Here is a 25,938-nt window from a genome sequence, read left to right as displayed (position 1 = left end):
GGGGGGAGGAGGGGTCTTAGAGTTGTTGTAGTCTCACCCCTGAGGTCCTCTCCGATGCCCAGGGCCAGTCCATCCTTGGTCCACTGCACAATGCCCGAGTAGTTAAACACAACACAGGACAGAATCACCCTCTGGCCCAGCACCACCGACTGGTCCGCTGGCTCCTGGGAGAAACGCGCTGTCCACACTGGGGTAGGAGAAGGAGGGAGGGAGGAAGGGAAAGGGGGAGCGAGAGGGAGAGAGATGGGGGGGGGAGAGAGAGAAGGGTGCATAAGCATCAATACAAACCTATAACATCACATTTTGTTACAAGCCCACAGCTGTGTTGTTGTTAGATTGTTGTTACAGTAGATACATACAGCGTCATTATACACAAACTGAGAATAAACTGTTTAAAGGGGCCATGTAGAGACAGAGAGGTGCATTTCACTCATTGGAGGTTTTGTGGTAAAATTAGTAGCTAGGCTTAAAAGTTCAATTGTTCTCCCGCTACTACGATCTACAATTTCTGATGGTGTGTTTGATATGGTTTCTCGTTCTCCTTCAACTGAAGACAAGGATAACTAGTTGGAGATCGAGGGAGCATTAAGACATCGAGACATAGAAAGATTAGGAAAATAGTGAGAAAAAGATTTCAACAATGGAGAGAGAGAGATAGAGGGGGAATGAGGGAGTGAGACATGAGCTGATTCAGGAGAAGAGAGGTAGATCAAACCCTTACGATTTAACCCATAGAGTCTCACCCCATCTCCCAGTCCCTCATGGCTTCCCTGTCTTAAACCTCTCTTTCTATCTTTGTCTTGCTCTCTCTTTCTTTCTCTTTCTCTCTCTCCATTCCTCCCTACAGTATGAGTCATCTCCCAGGCTTCCTCTCTCCCTCTCTCTAACTTCTAACTACAGTACATGTCATTGTCTCTACTCCACAGGGCTGTTCCGGCTCTACTGAGAGCCACCATAGTTCTTTCTGCAATGTAAACCTGTACTGTCTTCATCTGATGAAGTGTTGTGACTGCTTGTCCAATCTGAAAAAAGTTGTGTTCCATGGTACATAATGACATGCGCTGTAATTAAACTGCTCATCAAGAACGCTAAACAATGAGAGACTGACAATCCAAGTCAGATTTATGTCGAGGAGTCTTTTGGTTGTGCTGTTGTGTTTCTGTTGTCCGTCTCTCTCTCCTTCTCCCTCTGAATGTACTGTATACATACAGTGTAATGTACTGTTTTCTTGACTGGACTGGTAAACAATGAAAGAATGGCAATCGAATTGCATTTCTGTCTCACTTATCTGTGATGTTTCTCCCCACCCTCTGTCTCGCTCTCTCTGAATGTGTATCGTTTTTATTTTAACGTATGCATGAAATAACACATATGAAATCATGAAGTTACCAAAAAAGTGTTAAACAAATCAAAGTATATTTTAGATGTTAGATTCTTCAAAGTAGCCACCTTTTGCCTTGATGACAGATTTGCACACTCTTGGCATTCTCTCCCCCAGCTTCACCTGGAATGCTTTTCTAACAGCACTCCATCAATCTCGTTCTTGGTCAAATAGCCCATACACAGCCTGGAGGTGTGTTGGGTCATTGTTATGTTGAAAAACAAATGATAGTCCCACTAAGTGCAAACCAGATGGGATGGCATATATTGCAGGCAGAATGCTGTGGTAGCCATGCTGCTTAAATGTGCCTTGAATTCTAAATAAATCACTGACAGTATCACCAGCAAAGCACTCCCACATCATCACACCTCCTCCTCCATGCTTCACGGTGGGAACGATACATGAAGAGATCATCCGTTCACCTACTCTGCGTCTCACAAAGACATGGCAGTTGGAACCACAATTCTCAAATTTGGACTCATCAGATTTAATGGCCATTGCGCGTGTTTCTAGGCCCAAGCAAGTCTTTTCTTCTCATTGGTGTCCTTTAGTAGTGTTTTCTTTGGCAGCAATTCAACCATGAAGGCCTGATTCACACAGTCTCATCTGAACAGTTGATGTTGAGATGTGTCTGTTACTTGAACTCTGTGAATCATTTATTTGGGCTGCAATTTCGGAGGCTGGTAACTCTAATGAACTTATCCTCTGCAACAGAGGTAACTCTTGGTCTTCCTTTCCTGTGGCGGTCCTCACGAGAGCCATGAGAGCCAGTTTCTCTTGATGGGTTTTGCGACTGAACTTCAGTTCTTGAAATGTTCCGCATTGACTGACCTTCATGTCTTAAAGTAGTGATGGACTGTCGTTTCTCTTTGCTTATTTGAGCTGTTCTTGCCATAATATGGACTTGGTCTTTGACCAAATAAGGCTATCTTCTGTATGCCACCCTGAACTTGTCACAACACTGATTGGCTCAAACGCATTAAAGATGGAAATAAATTCCACAAATGAACTTTTAACAAGGCACACCTGTTAATTGAAATGCATTCCAGGTGACTACATCATGAACCAGGATGCAAACTGGTCAGGGCCCAAAAAGGTGACACTTTTTTGTTGTTGCACTGAAACATGCAAAACATCCCTGCTAGGAGGAAATGCAGGTTTTAACTAATTAAACAACAAAGAATATGATCTACATCATCTGTCTCTGTGTGTAAAATAAAAAGTGGTTAATATGAACCTACCTCACAGCTACAAAATGTAAAGAAAGCAATACAATGTTATTTGTTGCCTCGACTTTACTGCAAATGACACTCTAATCTTGAGAAAAAACAATCCACTAATATTGCAGTTAACCATGACAGCCTTTATAATAGAACGCTTGTGACCACACACATCTAAATATTGCACTTGGGAAAAACACATCTTAAAGTAGAAATAGAATGAAACAAACAGGCATTCTATTTTTACTCTATTATAGTGGCCACTACAGCAGACATCGATCAAGTGCACAAGGCTACATGTGTGCCAAAACTCACTCACCCACATGTGTTACTGTCAAGTTCAACACAACAAAAACAATATATTTGGGCTACACTGCACATTATTACATTGAACACTGCCTGCCTTATGGACATCTGTTCTACAATGTACCTGCAAAAGCGAGAAAGAGGGAAAGTGTGTGGTGTTCCTTTCACCTCTACAGTGGCATCCAGTTTAAGCCAGGCTCAGCTCCAGCTACACTTGTTTAACAAACAACACCTCATTTACACCTACTTCTCTCATACTGAAAATTAACCACATACTGTAGAGGGAAAACATTAGTTAACAGGTTTGTTAACAGGTTAGTTTGTTAGTTAGTCAACATTTCACACGGATTGCCAGGGTACAGTAATCAACTAACGCATTATAACTTGAGGAACGGTAAGGAGTTGTATACCAGTTAATACTATAGTGAATTGGTTACGTTACTAATGTTAGCTGTCTGACCTAGTTAGCAAGCTAATTTTCACACCATAAACTCAATTATTTGATCAGATAAGTTGGCTAATATTCCTCGACATTTCTCTGACTAGCTACGGAGAATTCGATCCAGCAAGCAAAATACTTAACAATGTCAATACTTGTTCCACCACACTTTCTGCCTCACCTCAAACTTTCCAAATGCTAGTAGTTTTTTGGTTACAGCTCATGAAGTACGTTTCATCACCTTCTCACCCCTTGTCTCCGTGGTCAGGCTTCTCAACTAACGTTACCGTTTCGTTATCGTTCAGTGGACACGCTGCTGTAACTGACAAGCTGCCTTTCCAGAGCACTCGCTGATGCTGTAACTAGTAAGTTGGTTGTCTCTTTTCTCTTCAGTCGCAGCATGCGACTGATTGTCTGAGCCTTGGATACAGCCAGTATTGCTCCAAACGCGCATCACTCGTTTGCTTACAGCCAGTAGTGATTCCAACTTTTCTCATCGGATCAACACAAATCACGTAGGTCACCTACTTTGGATTCAAAACGGCAAATTTCACCGAAAGGTGACTAGTTTGCATTCCTGCATGAAGCTGGTTGAGAGAATGCCAAGAGTGTGCAACGTTGTAATCAAGGCAAAGGGTGGCTACTTTGAAGAATCTCAAATATAAAATATTTGGATTTGTTTAACACTTTTTTGGTTACTACATGATTCTGTATGTGTTATTTCATAGTTTTGATGTCTTCACTTCAATAGAAAATAGTAAAAATAAAGAAGATGGAATGAGTAGGTGTGTCCAAACTTTTGACTGGTACTGTAAATACACTACCTTTCAAACGTTTGGGGTCACTTAGAAATGTCCTTGTTTTCAAAAGAAAATGTATTGTTTTTGTCCAGTAAAATAACATCTCAAATTGATCAGAAATACAGTGTAGACATTGTTAATGTTGAAAATGACTTTGTAGCTGGAAATGGCAGATTTTTATAGAAAGAGGAGTGAGAGGCCCGTTGAGGACTTGTGAGGCGTCTGTTTCTCAAATTAGACACTCTAATGTACTTGTCCTCTTGCTCAGTTGTGCACCGGGGCCTCCCACTCCTCTTTCTATTCTGGTTAGGGCCAGTTTGCACTGTTCTGTGAAAGGAGTAGTACACAGCGTCGTACGAGATCTTCAGTTTATAGCAATTTCTCGCATGAAAAGCCTTCATTTACTCAGAATGATGGTCCTCTGTACGCCTATGGAGGCAGTTTCCAGCTTCAATAGTCATTTACAACATTAACAATGTCTACACTGTATTTCTGAACAATTCAATGTTATTTTAATGGACAAAAATGTGTTTTTCTTTCAAAAACAAGGACATTTCTAAGTGACCCCAAACTTTTGAACAGTAGTGTCCATATATACAGTTGAAGTCGGAAGTTTATATACACCTTAGCCAAATACATTTAAACTCAGTTTTTCTCAATTCCTGACATTTAATCCTAGTAAAAATTCCCTGTCTTAGGTCACTTAGGATCACCACTTTATTTTAAGAATGTGAAATGTCAGAATAATAGCAGAGAGATGTAACGACCATTGGTGGAAGAAGGTGAGGACCAAGATGCAGAGTGGTAAGTGTTCATCATTATTTTAATAAACTGAACACTAAATACAACAAGGAACAAAAGAAACAACCGAAACAGCTCCGTCAGGTGTAAAACACCCTAAAAAGAAAATACCTACCCACAAAACCCATGTGGGCAAGAGCTACCTAAGTATGGTTCTCAATCAGAGACAACGACAGACAGCTGTCCCTGATTGAGAACCATACCTGGCCAAAAACAAAGAAATACAAAAACATAGACAAAAAGACATAGAATGCCCACCCTAGTCACACCCTGGCCTAACCAAAATAGAGAATAAAAAGCCTCTCTATGGCCAGGGCGTGACAAGAGAATTATTTATTTCAGCTTTTATTTCTTTCATCACATTCCCAGTGCGTCAGAAGCTTAAATACACTCAATTAGTATTTGGCAGAATTGCCTTTAACTTATTTAACTTGGGTCAAACGTTACGGGTTGCCTTCCACAAGCTTCCCACAATAACTTGGGTGAATTTTGGCCCATTCCTCCTGACAGAGCTGGTGTAACTGAGTCAGGTTTGTAGGCCTCCTTGCTCACACACGCCTTTTCAGTTCTGCCCACAAATTTTCTATAGGATTGAAGTCAGGGCTTTGTGATGGTCACTCCAATACATTGACTTTGTTGTCCTTAAGCCATTTTGCCACAACTTTGGAAGTATGCTTGGGTCATTGTCCATTTGGAAGACCCATTTGCGACCAAGCTTTAACTGATGTCTTGAGACGTTGCTTCAATATATCCACATAATTTTCCATCCTCATGATGCCGTCTATTTTGTGAAGTGCACCAGTCCCTCCTGCAGCAAAGCACCCCCACAACATGATGCTGCCAACCCACGTGCTTCACGGTTGGGATGGTGTTTTTCGGCTTGCAAGCCTCCCCCTTTTTCATCCAAACATAACGATGGTCATTATGGCCAAACAGTTTTATTTTGTTTCATCAGACCAGAGGACATTTCTCCAAAAAGTATGACCTTTGTCCCCATGTGCAGTTGCAAACCGTAGTCTGGCTTTTTTATGGTGATTTTGGAGCTGTGGCTTCTTCCTTGCTGTCAATATAGGACTCGTTTTACTGTGGATATAGATAGTTTCCTCCAGCATCTTCACAAGGTCCTTTGCTGTTGTTCTGTTTGCACTTTTCACACCAAAGTATGTTCATCTCTAGGAGACAGAACGCGTCTCCTTCCTGAGCGCTATGAAAGGCTGCGTGATCCCATGGTGTTTATACTGGCGTACATATGAACGTAGTACCTTCAGGCGTTTGGAAATTTCTGAGGCACTGTGTTTGAAGGTAGGCCTTGAAATACACCCACAGGAATACCTCCAATTAACTCAAATTATGTCAATTAGCCTATGAGAAGCTTCTAAAGCCATGACATCATTTTCTGGAATTTTCCAAGCTGTTTAAAGGCACAGTCAACTTAATGTATGTAAACTTCTGACCCACTGGAATTGTGACAGTGAATTATAAGTGAAATAATCTGTCTGTAAACAATTGTTGGGAAAACGACTTGTGTCATGCAGTAAGTTGATGTCCTAAACAACTTGCCAAAACTATAGTTTGTTATCAAGAAATGTCTGGAGTGGTTGAAAACTAGTTTTAATGACTCCAACCTAAGTGTATGTAAACTTCTGACTTCAACTGTACATGCATATATACTGTTGTATTAGCCATGTTTTCATACTGCTTTCTTGATAAACAATGAAAAAATGACACATTGTTTCTCTCTCTCTCTCACTGTCTTTCTGAATGTACTGTATACTATACATACATAATATATGTATATACTATATGTTCTTTACCCATACTGATTTCTATTTCGGTGGTCCTCCTCCTCCTCCTCATCCTCCTCCTCTGGTTGGAGGGGGTTTAGAGCCACACTGTCACAACCAATTTATCACATTAAATATCAGTCCTCTAGCACTTTCACTCTCTCTCCCCAGTTCCCCCTCTCTCTTGCTCTCTGAACCCTCCAGCGTTCCTCTGTAGGTCCTCATCTCTCTCACTTTCTTAACAACTGGCATATGCCTGCTCATCCCTCCATGACCCCAAGTCTGTCTCTCTAACTCCCTCCAAGTTTCTTTCTTTCTATCTCTCCCTTTCTCATGTGGGCATACTGTACCCCCTCCAAACCTGATTGAATGTGTGCGATTCGAGGAGGTAGCCTACAGTATGCCTGATATCATGAAAAACACAGTCATGTGTAAAAGAATGTCCCGGACAATAATAGCAATGGCTTCTGACAGAAGCAGAACATAAACGATTCCAAAGAGAAAGAACAAATATCATGTTCATACAAACAACGTGCATTTGTATGTCTAGTATAGGCCTACGACATGTAAATCACAGACGAAAATAGAAAAAAACACGAGCAGTGGTCCAAGGAACCGACAGGACAGGAACGGAACACCAAGGAAGAAATAGACTTGAACCCTGTGGCACACCACATTAAAGAAAAGGCTGACCAGCAGAGGGAAACGAATAGAATGGGGAGCACAGGGACAAGACATGACAATATCAATGTGATCCACCATTAGTCCAAATGAAAGCCATGGAATGACTACGAAAACCTCTAAATTAGGCTCTTATCCAGTCAGATCAAATCAACGTAGCTCGCTAGAAATACTATTTGATCTGTTAACCTCCTTTGTCCACTGAGTATAAGGTTAGAACTAAGGACAAGGCATCACACCCTCTACCTTAAACACCACTGGACAAGGTATTCCCTTCACTGTCATCCAAGGAACCACAAACAAGATCCACACTGGGACTATGGGGAGGCTATTTCAATAGCTTGACAATGAGAGCACACAATACCCAGGTAATGCTAGGCCTACATTAGGGGCAAACTGAAAATACGGTCCATATCATACCATAAACCATATCAATATGTTATACGCTCTGTGTATGGCCATACTACTTACTCATATAATTATTCAATGTGTGTCTGAGTAGGAGACAATGAGAAAAAAAAGCTATAGAAAGAGAGCAGAGAGAGAGGTAGATAGGAAGAAAGAAAATACAGAAGAGAGAGAGAGAGAGAGAGTTAGAGAAGAAAGAAAGAGAGAGAGAGAGAGAGAGAGAGAGAGAGATAGGAAGAAAGAAAATACAGAAGAGAGAGAGAGAGAGAGAGAGAGAGGAAGAAAGAAAAAGAAAAGACAGAGAGAGAGAGAGAGAGAGAGAGAGAGAGAGAGAGAGGGTAGATAGGAAGAAATAAAAGACAGAAGAGAGAGAGAGGTAGTTAAGAAGAAAGAAAAGACCGAAGAGAGAGAGAGGTAGTTAAGAAGAAAGAAAAGACCGAAGAGAGAGAGAGGTAGATAGGAAGAAAGAAAAGACCGAAGAGAGAGAGAGAGAGAGAGGTAGTTAGGAAGAAAGAAAAGACAGGAGAGAGAGACTGAGAGAGCGAGAGAGAGAGCAAGAGAGCAAGAGAGAGAGATAGAGAGAGAGAGAGAGGTAGATAGGAAGAAAGAAAAGACAGGAGAGAGAGAGAGATAGAGAGAGAGTGAGAGAGAGAGGTAGATAGGAAGAAAGAAAAGACAGGAGAGAGAGAGAGAGAGAGAGAGAGGTAGATAGGAAGAAAGAAACGACAGGATAGAGAGAGAGAGAGAGAGAGAGAGAGAGAGAGAGAGAGAGAGAGAGAGAGAGAGGTAGATAGGAAGAAAGAAAAGACAGGAGAGAGAAAGAGAGGTAGATAGGAAGAAAGAAAGAAAAGACAGAAGAGAGAGAGAGAAAGAGAGAAAGAGAAGAGAGAGAGAGAGAGAGAGAGAGAGAGAGAGAGAGAGAGAGAGGGAGATAGGAAGAAAGAAAAGACAGAAGAGAGAGAGAGAGCTCTTGAATTCTTCCATTATGTGGGTTATGCTGCAGTGACAAATTTAGAGTGTCCTGATTTCCTTGAGTCAGTGATCCCCAGATACCATCGAGAGACTCCGAGTACCCTGACCGCACAAAGACATGGTCACAAAGAACCCTGTACGCACACACGCACACACACACACACACACGGAGCCCTTATGAAACAGACACATGCACACACGAACGCACACACAACCAAACCTCTGCCACACCTCTGACCAGTGACCACATAAAAATAGCATACCCTGTCAACACACACACATAAACACACACGTCAAACCAAACATCGACCACATTGACTGTCTATCTATAACATGCGGTCGAATAGACACATCATGGTCACCAAACCCTATCCACACAGACGCAACGACAAGCCAAGCCCTGCTGTCAACAAAGCCACATTGACACACCACAGCCTGAGCACACAGTGAAATGGTACGAAGAGCTGCAATTAACACCTCTTGTGCCTGACAATCCCTTAATCTGAACAACAACACAACATGTTACAGACTTGCCCTATTAGCTGTGTGTGAAATATTGTGTGAAAACTATTCCAGCCACCCTGCTCAGAAGAATGCCATCAGGACAGATAACATTCGTCTTTAATTGCTAGAGAGGATGCCCTCGGATATCTCACCACATATATGTCATGACGTTTTACTGTCTCCCGAGCCACAAAAGGCTACAGTATTATGTCATGACGTCAGGGCTTTGTCTGATGTGCCTGAATGAATTGAGTGCATTTTATTAATCCTTTTAAAGCAAGAATGTTTGATAAAATGAAATTTGTATGGATTTGTTAATCAATCTAATTATCTCTATCTGTCTATTTATCTCTTTATTGCTCCCTATCTATCTCTCTCTCTCTCTCCCTCTCTCAGTCCTTCTACCTTTCTCTCCCTCTTCCCACTCTAGCCAATCCTGCTCTGTCGTTGGATCACAGACATCACCATAGCAACAGCTGACGTCTAAAGTAACTGCCCCCCAAAAAGTTTTTGTGTGTAAGTGTGTGTGCATGCATGTGTGTATGTCTGTGTGTATGTGTGTGTGTGTGTGTGTGTGTGTGTGTCTGACGAAACCCTCCCTTGTGTCTGATACACCCATTTTCTGCAAACCATTAATCATGACCTCATCCCTCCACCTATCCAATTAATTGTCCAGCCCGCTTTTGTCTCTTTCTCTCTTTGTTTCTCTTTCTCTCTCTATTTCCCTTCAGCTCATATTATCCAAGTTCACTATGTTAACCATTCAATATGGAATACGTTTCTCCTATATGTGGACAGGAGTTGGTGATATTTAAAATGCAGAACAAGCAAAGAGGTGGAAGCGTGACAAAACTGTGATGAAGATGAAGATGAGGGTGAGGATGATTATAGTTTTGAGGATAAGGGCACAATGAAATAGTTAGGAGTGCAACTGTCGCTGCCTGACACCACCTGAGTCTAACTGACAATAACCACATGGAGAAATGGCAGACTAGACGGGGCATAACCTATAGCAATGGTAATACTGCTATATGGCTATAAGGATAGAGGGAGAGAAAGGATAGATGAATGGAAGGATAGAGGGAGAGAAAGGATAGAGATAAAGGATAGAGGGAGAGAAAGAATAGAGATAAAGGATAGGGGGAGAAAGGATAGAGATAAAGGATAGAGATAAAGGATAGAGATAAAGGATAGAGGAGGAGAAAGGATAGAGATAAAGGATATAAGGAGAGAAAGTGTAGAGGGAAAGAAAGGATAGAGGGAGAGAAAGGATCGAGGGAGAGAAAGGATAGAGAGAGAGAGAAAGGATAGAGAAATGAAAGGATAAGGGAGAGAAAGGATAGAGATAAAGAATAGAGGGAGAGAAAGGATAGAGGAATGAAAGGATAGAGGGAGAGAAAGGAAAGAGATAAAGAATAGAGGGAGAGAAAGGATAGAGAGAAAGAATAGAGGGGGAGAAAGGATAGAGATAAGGGATAGAGGGAGAAAAAGTATAGAGGGAGAGAAAGGATAGAGATAAAGGATAGAGGGAGAGAAAGGAGAGAGGAATAAAAGGATAGAGGGAGAGAAAGGATAGAGAGAGAGGATAGAGATAAAGGAGGAATGAAAGGATAGAGAGAGAGAAAGGAGAGAGAACGGATAGAGATTTAAATTATTATTATTTTTTTAAATTTTACCTTTATTTAACCAGGCAAGTCAGTTAAGAACACATTCTTATTTTCAATGACGGCCTGGGAACAGTGGGTTAACTGCCTGTTCAGGGGCAGAACGACAGATTTGTACCTTGTCAGCTCGGGGGTTTGAACTCGCAACCTTCCGGTTACTAGTCCAACGCTCTAACCACTAGGCTACGCTGCCGCCCCAGCGTAGCCTAGATAAAGGATAGAGGGAGAGAAAGTTTAGAGGGAAAGAAAGTTTAGAGCAGTGGTCACCAAACTACGGCCCGCGGGCCGGATACGGCCCGTCAGCACATTTGGCCCGGCCCTCTGAACAATACCAGAGACGCTATCGAATTTTTTTCCTATTTGGCCTCCAGAAAAAAAATCCTAGGCCCGGCCCTGTCAAAGAGAGAACGGAATAATGGTGAAAAGGTTAGGTAAGAGAAATTGATTCAGAATGCAGGGTATGTAACCTGCAATGGACAAACGATTATTTTTTTGTTCAATGCAAAGAAAAGGCTGTTTGTCTCATCTGTCAAGAGACTTATTTTGTCTTGTCATTTTGCTTTTCCCTCTGTTCGGTGGTCTTTTTTATTCAAAGAATACAATCTTCCCACACCTGTTCCCTATCTTTCCCCCTGATTAGAGTCCCTACTCCCCTTGTTTTCCGTTTCTGCCCTGTCGGATCTTTGAATCCCCCTGTCATGTTTCAAAGACAGGTGTCTGAGTCTGCTACGTTCATAGCAACCTTTCAAGATCAAGTCTGTTCCAAATGGAATTATGTTTTTTGATTGTATTTTTACTTTACTGGATTAAAGACAGACAAACTCTCAAAGCTAAAAAGTGGACTACTATCTCATCTCAGCAGAATACATTTGTACGCCAAGCTCAGCTGAACCAGGCATCCGTTCGGGCCAGCTTTCGGGTTGCTAAACTGATAGCAAGAAGCGGTAAGCCTTTCACTGACGGAGAGTTTGTTAAGAAATGTATGGATGCTGTCGCGGAGGAGGTGTGTCCCGAGAAGAAAGATGCATTTAATGCCGTAAGTCTGTCGGCGAGTACAATCACCAGACGCGTTGAAGAAATCGGGAGTAATGTATATGCCCAGCTGCAGCAGAAGACGAAAGAATTTGACTTTTTTTCATTAGCACTGGATGAGAGCACGGACGTGCAAGACACAGCGCAACTGCTCATTTTTATTTGTGGAGTTAGCGCAAACTTCGAGATATGCGAGGAGCTGGCAGCCCTCCAAAGTCTCAAAGGGACTACAACGGGAGAGGATATTTTTGACAAAGTGTGCCAAACCATGGAGAAGTTGGACCTGGACTGGTCAAAGCTAGCTAGCATCACGACTGACGGGGCTCCTAGCATGGGCGAAACTCGCGGTCTAATAGGACGCATGAACCGGGAGTTGGAAAAAAGGGGTCTCACCGCCCGCTACGAGTCCACTGCCTAATTCACCAGCAAGCACTGTGCTGCAAAGTGTTGACATGGGATTCTGTAATGAAGGTTGTGGTGTCGTGCATAAACTTCATCAGAGCAAAGGGACTTAAACACAGGCAGTTCCAAGAATTCCTGTCTGAACTGGAGTCTACGCACGGAGATTTGCTGTACTACACAGAGGTCCGATGGCTGAGCCGGGGCAGAGTTTTGAGGCGTTTTTACGAGCTGCTACCCGAAATTAACGCATTTCTTCATTTAAAAGACAAAACGGTCCCAGAGCTGATTGACCCAGAATGGAAATGGCACCTCGCATTTTTAACAGACGTGACAGAAATACTTAACAGCCTTAACTTGCAGCTACAAGGTGAGGGGAAACTCATTTGCGACATGTATTCACACATAAAAGCATTTGAGGTGAAATTAGCGCTGCTTTTGGAACAAGTGAAAAAGAGCAACTTCGTCCATCTTCCTGCTACCCAAAACCTGTCGACAGAGAACCCAGCGGTCCCGTTCCCAGCTGAAAAGTGCGTGGAAGCACTGGAAATGCTGAAGGCGGAGTTCGCTGTGCGATTCAGTGAACTACATGTTCATGCAAAAGAAATCCGTCTTTTTCAGAACCCCTTTGTTGCCGACATTGATGAAGCCCAGCCTTCATATCAGTTTGAGTTGGCTGAGTTACAGAACTGTGGTGATCTGAAAGACGCATTCAAGCCCAACAGTCTCATTGACTTCTATGCCGCCCTCCCAAACGACACATATCCAAACATCAAAAAACACGCAATGAAAATGTCCACAGTTTTTGGCAGCACGTATATCTGCGAGAAAACCTTTTCTCGCATGAAACTGCTGAAAACCCCGATGAGATCAAGATTGACAGATGAACATTTGCATCAGTGCTTGAGACTGGCTGTAACTAGAATGGAACCTGATATTCAACTTCTCACCAGCCAGATGCAGGCCCACAGTTCACACTGATGAACATACATAGGTAAGCTCACTTTTCTGACTTGAATGAGTCATTCTGAGCATAAACAAATATAATCATAATAAAATCTGCTGGGATAAAATCCATCTTTACAACCATACTGGTAGTGAAATGTATTGTGCTGTGTAGGTGCTGTATCACTTAGTTCAGTTTCTCAACCTGCTTCTTTTGTGGTTTTCACAGGGAAGTTGATGAGAGAGAGCTGCAAACAGCGGTGTCTACAAGCCTACTGGAACCTACAAAAGGATTATAAGGAAGGAACACAAGAACTTTAAGAGACTGCTCATATGTGTCAGAGAGATTCTGCTCTGACAACTGAGCTGAACTTTTATCTGTTAAGATTGTGCATGGCACGACAGAAAGTTCATGTTCCATGGCTTTTTTTTCTATGAAGAACCCAGAGAGAGTTATTTAGTTATTATTTATTTCCTGTTTTTTTCTGTGAAGAACTCAGAGAGGGTTATTTAATTATTTATTTCATTAATAGTGTTATTATTTGTTTCCTGACTTTTTTTCTGTAAAGAACCTGGAAAGGGTTATTTGGTTATGTGTGGCTTTCTGGAAAACAATACATTTTTTAAGCTCCCCTACGATCGTCACACTTTTTCTGTTACAAACTGACACCGGCCCTCCATCAGAGAAGGGAAAAGTTATGTGGCCCTCACAGGAAAAAGTTTGGGGACCCCTGGTTTAGAGGGAGAGAAAGGATAGAGAGAGAAATTATAGAAGGAGAGAAGGGATAGAGGAATGAATGTTTAGAGGGAGAGAAAGGATAGAGGGAGAGAAAGGATAAAGAGAGAGGAAGGATATAGACAGAAAGGATAGAGGAAGAAAAAGGATAGAGAGAGAAAGGATTGCGGGAGAGAAAGGAGAGAGACAGAAAGGATATAGAGAGATAAAGGATAGAGGGAGAGAAAGGATATAGATAAAGGATATAGGGAGAGAAAGTTTAGAGGGAGAGAAAGGATAGAGGGAGAGAAAAGATATAGGGAGGGAAAGGATAGAGGGAGAGAAAGGATATAGAGTGAGAAAGGATAGAGGAATGAAAGGATAGAGGGAGAGAAAGGATAGAGGGAGAGAAAGGATAGAGGGAGAGAAATGATAGAGAGAAATAATAGAGGGAGAGAAAGGATAGAGATAAAGAATAGAGGGAGAGAAAGGATAGAGGGAGATAAAGGAGAGAGGAATGAAAGGATAGAGGGAGAGAAAGGATAGAGAGAAAGGATAGAGGGGGAGAAAGGATAGAGAGAGAGAGAAAGGCTAAAGAGAGAAAGGATAGAGATAAAGGATAGAGGGAGAGAAAGTTTAGAGGGAGAGAAAGGATAGAGGAATGAAAGGATAGAGGGAGAGAAAGGATAGAGATAAAGGATAGAGGGAGAGAAAGGATAGAGAGAGAAAGAATAGAGGGAGAGAAAGGATAGAGAAGGTATAGAGGGAGAGAAACGATAGAGATAAAGAATAGAGGGAGAGAAATGATAGAGAGAAATAATAGAGGGAGAGAAAGGATAGAGATAAAGAATAGAGGGAGAGAAAGGATAGAGGGAGATAAAGGATAGAGGGAGAGAAAGGAGAGAGGAATGAAAGGATAGAGGGAGAGAAAGGATAGAGAGAAAGGATAGAGGGGGAGAAAGGATAGAGAGAGAGAGAAAGGCTAAAGAGAGAAAGGATAGAGATAAAGGATAGAGGGAGAGAAAGTTTAGAGGGAGAGAAAGGATAGAGGAATGAAAGGATAGAGGGAGAGAAAGGATAGAGATAAAGGATAGAGGGAGAGAAAGGATAGAGAGAGAAAGAATAGAGGGAGAGAAAGGATAGAGAAGGTATAGAGGGAGAGAAACGATAGAGATAAAGAATAGAGGGAGAGAAATGATAGAGATAAAGAATAGAGGGAGAGAAAGAGATAAAGGATAGAGAGAGAGAAATGATAGAGGGAGAAAAATGATAGAGGAATGAAAGGATAGAGGGAGAGAAAGGATAGAGATAAAGGATAGAGGGAGAGAAAGGATAGAGAGAAAGAATAGAGGGAGAGAAATAGAGGATAGAGAAAGGTATAGAGGGAGGGAGAAAACGATAGAGATAAAGAATAGAGGGAGAGAAATGATAGAGAGAAATAATAGAGGGAGAGAAAGGATAGAGATAAAGAATAGAGGGAGAGAAAGGATAGAGGGAGATAAAGGATAGAGGGAGAGAAAGGAGAGAGGAATGAAAGGATAGAGGGAGAGAAAGGATAGAGAGAAAGGATAGAGGGGGAGAAAGGATAGAGAGAGAGAGAAAGGCTAAAGAGAGAAAGGATAGAGATAAAGGATAGAGGGAGAGAAAGTTTAGAGGGAGAGAAAGGATAGAGGAATGAAAGGATAGAGGGAGAGAAAGGATAGAGATAAAGGATAGAGGGAGAGAAAGGATAGAGAGAGAAAGAATAGAGGGAGAGAAAGGATAGAGAAGGTATAGAGGGAGAGAAACGATAGAGATAAAGAATAGAGGGAGAGAAATGATAGAGATAAAGAATAGAGGGAGAGAAAGAGATAAAGGATAGAGAGAGAGAAATGATAGAGGGAGAAAAATGATAGAGGGAGAAAATGATAGAGGGTGAGAAAGGATAGAGAGAGAAAGGATAGAGGGAGAAAGGATAGAGGGAGAGAAAGGATATAGGGAGAGAAAAGATAGAGAGAGAAAGGATAGAGGGAAGAAAAAGGATAGAGGCAGAAAAAGTATAGAGAAAAAGGATAGAGGGAGAGAAAGTATAGGGGAGAGAAAGGATAGAGAGAGAAAGGATAGAGGGAGAAAAAGGATAGAGAGAGAGAGAGAAAGGATAGAGGGAGTGAAAGGATAGAGAGAGAAAGGGTAGAGGGAGAAAATGGATAGAGAGAGAGAAAGGATAGAGGGAGTGAAAGGATATAGCGAGAAAGGATAGAGGGAGAGAAAGGATAGAGAGAGAAAGGATAGAGGGAGTGAAAGAGGGACCATGCTGCCATCATGTTAGTCAATACACAAAGGTGACTGGCCTGAGGTGGAGAAATAACAGGGGGAAGAAAAGGAGAAAGAGAAAGAGGCATTGTGTTCATTTTCCCCTTCTGTCTCATCTTACCTCTTTATCCTCCCCTTTATCACTCGTAGACCCCTCTCTTTCCCTGTCCCTTTGTCACCATGTACCCCCGGTTCCTTTCCGTTCTCTTGCTTTCTTTCCTTTGTCTGTCCAGTGGCACATACTCAGAAATAATCATGCCTTCCCTCCCTCAGTCTATCTCTCCATCTCTTTACATTTACCCTCTTTACCTCTCCACCACTCCTCCTATCTTATTTATTTCCCTTGTTCCCTCTCTTTATTCCTCGCTCCCTCTATCCATGCAGACCCTGGTAAAATGGTTGCCATAGAAACAGATTTATTTGGAAATGGAGGGAAGATAATTATTTCCTCTCTCTCCATTTGTCGCTCTGTGTGTATGTGTGGTTTTTCTCTCTGTCCTCTTCTCTGGGGCTAATCACCCATATTTCACATCTCAAGTGCTTTATTTGTATTGAACCACCATTACAGAAATTGTTACCATGGCTACAGCCAGTGAGGACCACTGTGAGGACACAATGATAGACACAGTGGCCATGGCAACACCTTGTGATCAGTGTAGGGTAATATGGTAATTCATGTTCAAAGTGTCTGACACGTTACGGGACCAGAGGAATATGCCTGGGTTTTTCACAACCCTTCTCCTTAAAATAAGCCACCCTCGGCCCTCCATTGTGAAACGAGCATGTGAATGAGTGACAAAAGAATACTTGAGGGTAACCAAGGGTGACTAGCACGGACTACCAATGACAGCTTCCAACCCTGATCAAGGGCTACGCGATCCACAAATATCCAAGTGGTTGTTTTATACTAAGCTAGATCCTTGTTCTAGAATATTGTCATTCAAAATCTGAATTAGGTAGCAAAATCAATACTGTTATGAATCAATATTTCACCACAGTGGTTTCCAAACTACGTTTTGTTGTGACCTACCGTATGACCCACCACATAAACAAACAATATGCTGTATCCAGCCAGACCTCAGTCTATCACCGCGAACCGCCCATACCTTGACCTAACCAACTTAAGGGAAACACTGATTTAACTATTCAAATAGCAGAGGTTCTATGTTCAGTGCTTTCCATAACTCATGCTCTTCAAGGTCTACTTTAATTCAATCCAGTTCAATCTAATTGTATTAGTATGTCGCTTCTTACAATGTCATCCGTCACAAACAATCTAATAAAAGCTGGGGCCCTTGACCCCTGGAGTGATGTTAGGTTACATATTCATGGGCCAGGCCACACACCTCTGGATCACTAACATCTGCAGGCTGTCGAGGAGGACGAGGTGTACGGCTATAGCAACACACTATGTAAGGGGCTTAATAGCAAAGTGCCAACCTACAGGTGTGTATCATTGCAAAATTGAAGGAATTCTCAATTGAAAGTCTACTGTAAACTCAATAGTTTAACAGTTACTAGTGAAATGTCAACGAGCGCCTGTATGGAATTTATGTGGATAAGCTGTATGTAACCATATCCTTCTCCCCCCTAAAACATTATCTGGTTATCCTGACTATTTCCCCGCAGGCTAAATGGCTGTACGGATAGCAGTGTAGACCAGCCAATAAGCTTATTAGTTAGTTGGCTAGCTGTAATGTTGTTATTGTAGAGAGGGAGAGAGAGATGGATGGAGCGACACAAATCTCCCTCCCCTTCTCGAGGAGAAACTCAGCGAGGGAGAAATGAAATGACATCATCACCCGTCGGCCACATTCCTACAGGGGGAGGAGGGAGGGATAGAGGGATGGAGGGAAGGAGGGAGGGGGATTGGGGGACAGTGGGCGAAGAGGGGGAAGGGGAAATGTCTAAAACTTTTTAGGAGAAAAACACGACCCACAACAGCATTGAATCCCTCTCGTGTGTGTGTGTGTGTGTGTCTCTCTCTCTGTGTGTGTGTCTTCAGTACAGGGTTTCTGTACTCTTCCTTCATCATGTGCTCCCTCTTTTAATTCATGTGCTTCTTCTGACCCCTCCCCCTCTCCTTTCCTCTCCTCTCCACTGACTAAAGGAATGTGAGAACCACATCTGGAACTTATTAGAGAGAGAGGGAGAGAGAGAGAGAGAGAGAGAGAGAGAGAGAGAGAGAGAGAGAGAGAGAGAGAGAGAGAGAGAGAGAGAGAGAGAGAGAGAGAGAGAGAGAGAAAAAGAGAGAGAGAGGGAGAGAGAGAGAGAGAAAGAAAGAAAGAATGAGAGAAAAGGCTGAGGGGTAAATGGAAATAGAGGGAGAGGGGAAATATTTTTTAAAGTATGAAGGGACAGATAGAAAGACAGAGAAGGGAATCGAGCTTAGCTAGCAGAAAGAAGGAAGAGGAGAAATGGAAGGACGGAGAGCAGGGAGACAGAAAAATGGAGGGAGGGAGAAAAATGAAGAGGGAGAAGGCGAGAAGTTTCAAAAGCGATTAATGCCAATTAATTCTAGTCTAAGCCAAGGCATGTGCAGAGGCATCTTCCAAGGACCCAGAGCTCAGGGAAGGGGGGAGAGGCCTCAGATGTGGGTTAAAGAATTCTGATCTGAGCATAGCCCTTTGAACTCGCTCTTCCGTATTCTCTGTGAATGAGGTGTGTGTGTGTGGGAGGGGGAGGGGGTGGAGTGTATGTGGCTAGCTGTCCCCACAGAGGAGCCAGTCAGGCTTGAGTAATCGTCCCTTTCTCTCCCCCTGGTCCACCCCTCCTCTCTCTCGCGCGCTTTCTTTCTTTTCATCCCCCCATCCCCCACTACAGCCACCCACCAAAAAACTATAATCGGTCTTGTTCTGGCCCCCTGGACTTTACCCACCTGCCCACCAGACCACCCCCACTACCAGTGACCCCCCCCCACGCCCCAACCACAACTTTTTGTCACCCTTCCCCCACCCCCAAAATATGCTCGGGCATAATGTAGACACAGTTTGAAAACATGGCAAAGAGGCTGAGTCATAAGTGATAAACTTGGCTCTTTCTCTCTCGTTCTCTTTCTGTTTCTACCACTTTATTTCTCTCTTGCTCTGTCTCGCTTTGTGGAAACAGAGAACACATCAGGAGAATGTTTTCGGAACTGCATTTGTTCGCCAAGTTTAAATAGATGATAAATGTAGTAGAGGCTTTAACTCCTACTGCTATATGACTTTGAATTGTCATAACCGAATGGCTGGCTGTAATGTTGAGCTACATAATGCGTAATATAATTTGTTACAGTGGTTTAGATCAGTTTATATATTAGTATGAAGTGGACAATGAGCCTCATCTAATTTGTAGCTTTTGTTTTTTTCTAGAACAAACATACTAATACAGTCATACTATTATGACAAATAGTTTTACCAAACAAACATGCACTAAAGCATCAAGTCACATTGTGTTGACAGTGAAAGTAACATTGTAGCACAGCCATAACTAATGTGCCAAAAATGTTAAGCATTCCTTGATTACATTCTGGAATTGGGAGTATGGTTCAAAACCTTACAGCTGGATCCACATTATGAACAGGTCCACACTATGAACAGATCCACATTATGAACAGATCCACACTATGAACAGGTCCACACTATGAACAGATCCACATTATGAACAGATCCACATTATGAACAGGTCCACATTATGAATAGATCCACATTATGAACAGATCCACATTATGAACAGGTCCACATTATGAATAGATCCACATTATGAACAGATCCACTTTATGAACAGGTCCACATTATGAATAGATCCACATTATGAACAGATCCACTTTATGAACAGGTCCACATTATGAATAGATCCACATTATGAACAGATCCACTTTATGAACAGGTCCACATTATGAATAGATCCACATTATGAACAGATCCACTTTATGAACAGGTCCACATTATGAATAGATCCACATTATGAACAGATCCACTTTATGAACAGGTCCACATTATGAATAGATCCACATTATGAACAGATCCACTTTATGAACAGGTCCACATTATGAATAGATCCACATTATGAACAGATCCACATTATGAACAGGTCCACATTATGAATAGATCCACATTATGAACAGGTCCACACTATGAACAGGTCCACATTATGAACAGGTCCACATTATGAATAGATCCACATTATGAACAGGTCCACATTATGAACAGGTCCACATTATGAATAGATCCACATTATGAATAGATCCACATTATGAACAGATCCACATTATGAATAGATCCACATTATGAACAGATCCACATTATGAACAGGTCCACATTATGAACAGATCCACTTTATGAACAGGTCCACATTATGAACAGATCCACTTTATGAACAGGTCCACATTATGAATAGATCCACATTATGAACAGATCCACATTATGAACAGGTCCACATTATGAACAGATCCACTTTATGAACAGGTCCACATTATGAACAGATCCACTTTATGAACAGGTCCACATAATGAATAGATCCACATTATGAACAGGTCCACATTATGAACAGGTCCACATTATGAACAGATCCACATTATGAACAGGTCCACACTATGAACAGGTCCACATTATGAATAGATCCCCATTATGAACAGGTCCACATTATGAATAGATCCACACTATGAATAGATCCACACTATGAATAAATGCACATTATGAATAGATCCACATTATGAATAGATCCACACTATGAATAGAACCACATTATGAATAGATCCACATTATGAATATATCCACATTATGAATAGATCCACACTATGAATAGATCCACATTATGAATAGATCCACACTATTAATATATCCACATTATGAATAGATCCACACTATGAATAGATCCACATTATGAATAGATCCATATTATGAATATGTCCACATTATGAATAGATCCACATTATGAATAGATCCACATTATGAATAGATCCACATGTGATTCGAACTACACAGTTGCATGAGCTACATGTTCCATTTTAAACTTTTTTTAAACAAAATTTGCAAAAACATTCAAATGGGATATATAACTGATAAGGGTTGGTTTCTTTGGTCAGTAGTGTGTGTGTGTGTCTGTGTGTGTGTGTGTGTGTCTGTGTGTGTGTGTGTGTGTGTGTGTGTGTGTGTGTGTGTGTGTGTGTGTGTGTGTGTGTGTGTGTGTGTGTGTGTGTGTGTGTGTGTGTGTGTGTGTGTGTGTGTGTGTGTGTGTGTGTGTGTGTGTGTGTGTGTGTGTGTGTGTGTGTGTGTGTGTGTGTGTGTGTGTGTGTGTGTGTGTGTGTGTGTGTGTGTGTGTGTGTGTGTGTGTAAGTATGTGTCAGTAGTTGTGGCATTGTTCACAAGGACAGAGCCTGACAAATGGACAAATGTTGCACCTGCACTGAGGCCTTTGTTATAGCCAGCACTTCAAGCAGTCTAGGTAGGAACAGTAGCAACAGCAAGTTGCAGTGTCGCAAGATTAGGAGGTGTAGGTCCACTAACAACAATAGCATTTTCATGAATTATAAAGAGTCTTTGTATTTGAATGGTTAGCAGCACATTCATTTACCTTCAAACCATGTGAAATGTCGGTTACGAAAACTGGAAACATAAAATAAAAACAACAGAATAGCTTGTATCTTCAAGTGTTTTGAGAACAGTGTATTGGACTGGCAGTTCAAAGAGTATGGCCTACAAATGCATGATGAAATGGTGAAATTGCACTTTGGCATATTGAGCACAGTGTGTGAGACAGTTTACAGCCATGCCACAAACATAACATAGAGACATGTATGCTATGTTACATAGTGTGTGTGTGTGTGTGTGTGTGTGCATGGCTTGTAGCAGAGCCGCTTACACTATATTTACAAAAGTATATGGACACCCCTTCAAATGAGTCTATTCGGCTATCTCAGCCACACCCGTTGCTGACAGTGTGTATAAAATAGAGCACACAGCCATGCAATCTCCATAGACAAACATTGGCAGTAGAAAGGCCTTACTGAACAGCCCAGGGCTGAACAGCTCAGTGACTTTCAACGTGGCACCATCATAGGATGCCACCTTCCAATAAGACAGTTTGTCAAATTTCTGCCCTGTTAGAGCTGCCCGATCAACTGCAAGTGCTGTTATTGTGAAGTGGAAATGTCTAGGAGCAACAACGGCTCAGCTGTGAAGTGGTAGGCCACACAAGCTCACAGAACGGGGACAGAATAGTCTTTTGCAACACTCACTACCGGATCCCAAACTGCCGCTGGAAGCAACATCAGCACAATAACTGTTCGTCGGGAGCTTCATGAAATGGGTTTCCATGGCCGAGCAGCAGCACACAAGCCTAAGATCACTGGCGATGGAACCCTGACCTGTTCACCGGAAGTGCTACCTGTCCCAGACCTGCTGTTTTCAACTCTCTAGAGACAGCAGGAGCGGTAGAGATACTCTTAATGATCGGCTATGAAAAGCCAACTGACATTTACTCCTGAGGTGCTGACTTGCTGCACCCTCGACAACTACTGTGATTATTATTATTGGACCATGCTGGTAATTTATGAACATTTGAACATCTTGGCCATGTTCTGTTATAATCTCCACCCGGCACAGCCAGAAGAGGACTGGCCACCCCTCATAGCCTGGTTCCTCTCTAGGTTTCTTCCTAGGTTTTGGCCTTTCTAGGGAGTTTTTCCTAGCCACCGTGCTTCTACACCTGCATTGCTTGCTGTTTGGGGTTTTAGGCTGGGTTTCTGCACAACACTTTGAGATATCAGCTGATGTAAGAAAGGCTATATCAATACATTTGATTTGATTTGATCTGCAATGCTAAGTGTTGGCTGGAGTGGTGTAAAGCCCGCCACCATTGGACTCTGGAGCAGAGGAGATACATTCTCTGGAGTGACAATCACACTTTACCATCTGGCAGTTCGATGGACGAATCTGGGTTTGGTGGATGACAGGAGAACACTACCTTCCCCAATGCATAGTGCCAACTGTAAAGTTTGGTGGAGGTGGAATAATGGTCTGGGGCTGTTTTTCATGGTTTGGACTAGGCCCCTTAGTTCCAGTGATGGGAAATCTTAACACTTGATGACAATGCCCCCGTGCACAAAGTGAGGTCCATACAGAAATGCTTTGTTGAGATTGGTGCGTAAAAAATTGACTGGCCTGACCTGAACCCCATCGAACACATTTGGGATGAATTGGAACGCCAACTGCGAGCCAGTCCTAATTGCCCAACATCAGTGCCAGACCCCACTAATGCTCTTGTGGCTGAATGGAAGCAAGTCCCCACAGCAATGTTCCAACATCTAGTGGAAAGCCTTCCTAGAAGAGTGGAGGATGTTATAGCAGCAAAGGGGGGAGCAACTCCATATTAATACCAATGATTTTGGAATGGGAATGTTCGACAGGCAGGTATCCACTTACTTTTGGTAATGTAGTGTATGTGCACTGATGGATTTATGAGAGAGCAAACTGGACACTTCATGCATTCAGCATGTGGCAATGAGTCCAGGAGAAACATCACTGCAGAAAAACAACTGGAATTGGTATGATTGTGTGTGTGTGCGTGCATGCGTGTGTATGTGCATGTGTTAGTGTGTGTGTGTAACCGATGTGAAATGGCTGGCTAGTTAGCAGTGCGCTAATAGCGTTTCAATCGGTGACGTCACTCGCTCTGAGACCTTGAAGTAGTTGTTTCCCTTGCTCCACAAGGGCCGTGGCTTTTGTGAAGCGATGGGTAACGATGCTTCGGGGGTGGCTGTTTTCGATGTGTGCAGAGGGTTTATGGTTCGAGCCCAGGTTGGGGCGAGGGGCGAGGAGAGGGACGGATGCTATACTGTTACATGTGCGTGCGTGTTTAATGCGCGTGTGTGTTAGTTTGTGTGCACGCGTTAGTGTGCGTGGGTGTGTGTATCAGCTTCATTCCATGTGTGAATGTGATGTATGTGTGTAATGACTATTCATAAGGAATACTGTTTACAGCAGCCACAACATAGGTAATTTGTGAGTTGTTATACAGGATTAGGCAGTGAAACTGTAATACAATACTAACATGGAGTTTGTAGTTAATAACTAGTAGCCTAATATTGTGTATGGATGTTGAGAGAAGGACAAAGGAGTAGCTCTGGCCTATAGCAATCTAAAGAGACACATGGATGACATCATCCTATAGACTTTTCAAACACGCCCCCTACCTACAATATGATAAAGTGGTCGGATGGTCAGTACCTGCGCGTGCCTGCACATCCACAGCACACACACTCTCTTACTGTCACACGCACAAGGTAGACAATGAAAAGGGAGGGTTGCCTTGTGCCGTGCGGGTGAGCACGAGGAAGATGTCATCTAACAGGTAGCCTAAGAAATCACTTTACCCTTGAGCAATTGTCTCCTAGCAACTACGTTATAACAATAGCCTACCTGTCATTACTCAGATATGATATCTAGACGACATTAGGGGTATTATAGTTGCAGCTATGTAAGCCATACCTCGTCTCCAGTGTCCGTGGTATGTGTGTGTGTGTGTGTGTGTGTGTGTGTGTGTGTGTGTGTGTGTGTGTGTGTGTGTGTGTGTGTGTGTGTGTGTGTGTGTGTGTGTGTGTGTGTGTGTGTGTGTGTGTTATTAGGCTATACATATCACAGGCACCAATAAAATATGGCAAGCAACGTTTGAATGATTGAAGCAAGCCGATCCCACATTCCAATATCGAGCACATTTGGTCAATCACTTTAGACGTGCACTGTCATTCAAATCACATCCTTTCTGTCTAACATCCTATTTGAATAAAAGGCTATAGGCTACCGAATGCACAGGACTAAGGTCATATTGTGGATACTAGGTTCTTGCACCAATCAGGCCATGATCATGTTAGACACATGCACCCTATGAAATAGCCTACCACACACTGCGGCGCATGTAATGACAAACTCATCGCCATACACTCTGAACAACTGAGCATCTACCTCTCTCTCTCACACACACACACACACACACACACACACACACACACACACACACACACACACACACACACACACACACACACACACACACACACACACACACACACACACACACACACACACACACACACACGCACACACGCACGCACACATTCACACACAAACATCTGAAGCGAAACTAGAATAACTTTTCACCTCATCAAGTTTGAAAGCCTTGGTATTGTTCGAAAACATGAAACAGTGTGTCATTGATTAGGGAAGGTAACAGGGAAAACCCTAATCTTACCACGGTGAAAACTCAACGCCAAACTCAGGAGCAAAAGCCGCTGCATGGTTCAGAAGACCAGTAAGTCCGTTAGCTCAATTCTCCGTGAGGGCAGCATTAAAAATCCTAGTTGGATTCTATTCACCAGTATAGGGTAATTGTAATCCTTCCAATTAATATATATGACGGTTTTCTTCGTTCTCCACCTCCCCTTACTGCTCTTTTTTTTTTGCGGTTTACAACATTTCTCCGTTTTTCCTCCTTTCCCCCTTTCCGTTGTCCGCTCTTTCGTGCTCGGGCGATGGTCCGTTTACTCATTAGCGACGCATTCCTCTCTCTCTCTCACTCTCTCTCTCTCTCTCTCTCTCTCTCTCTCTCTCTCTCT

At 42.5% G+C, this 25,938-nt stretch overlaps 1 pseudogene; it reads right to left on the bottom strand.

The window, feature by feature from the left end:
• Window positions 1-25,938, bottom strand: part of LOC124008315 — a 44,276-nt pseudogene extending 18,338 nt beyond the window's left edge.

The sequence above is a fragment of the Oncorhynchus gorbuscha genome, linkage group LG21, assembly GCF_021184085.1.
Source record: "Oncorhynchus gorbuscha isolate QuinsamMale2020 ecotype Even-year linkage group LG21, OgorEven_v1.0, whole genome shotgun sequence".
Lineage (NCBI taxonomy): Eukaryota > Metazoa > Chordata > Actinopteri > Salmoniformes > Salmonidae > Oncorhynchus > Oncorhynchus gorbuscha.
Note: the sequence above shows the minus strand (reverse complement) of the source record. Positions and strands in the feature narration are given on the sequence as shown.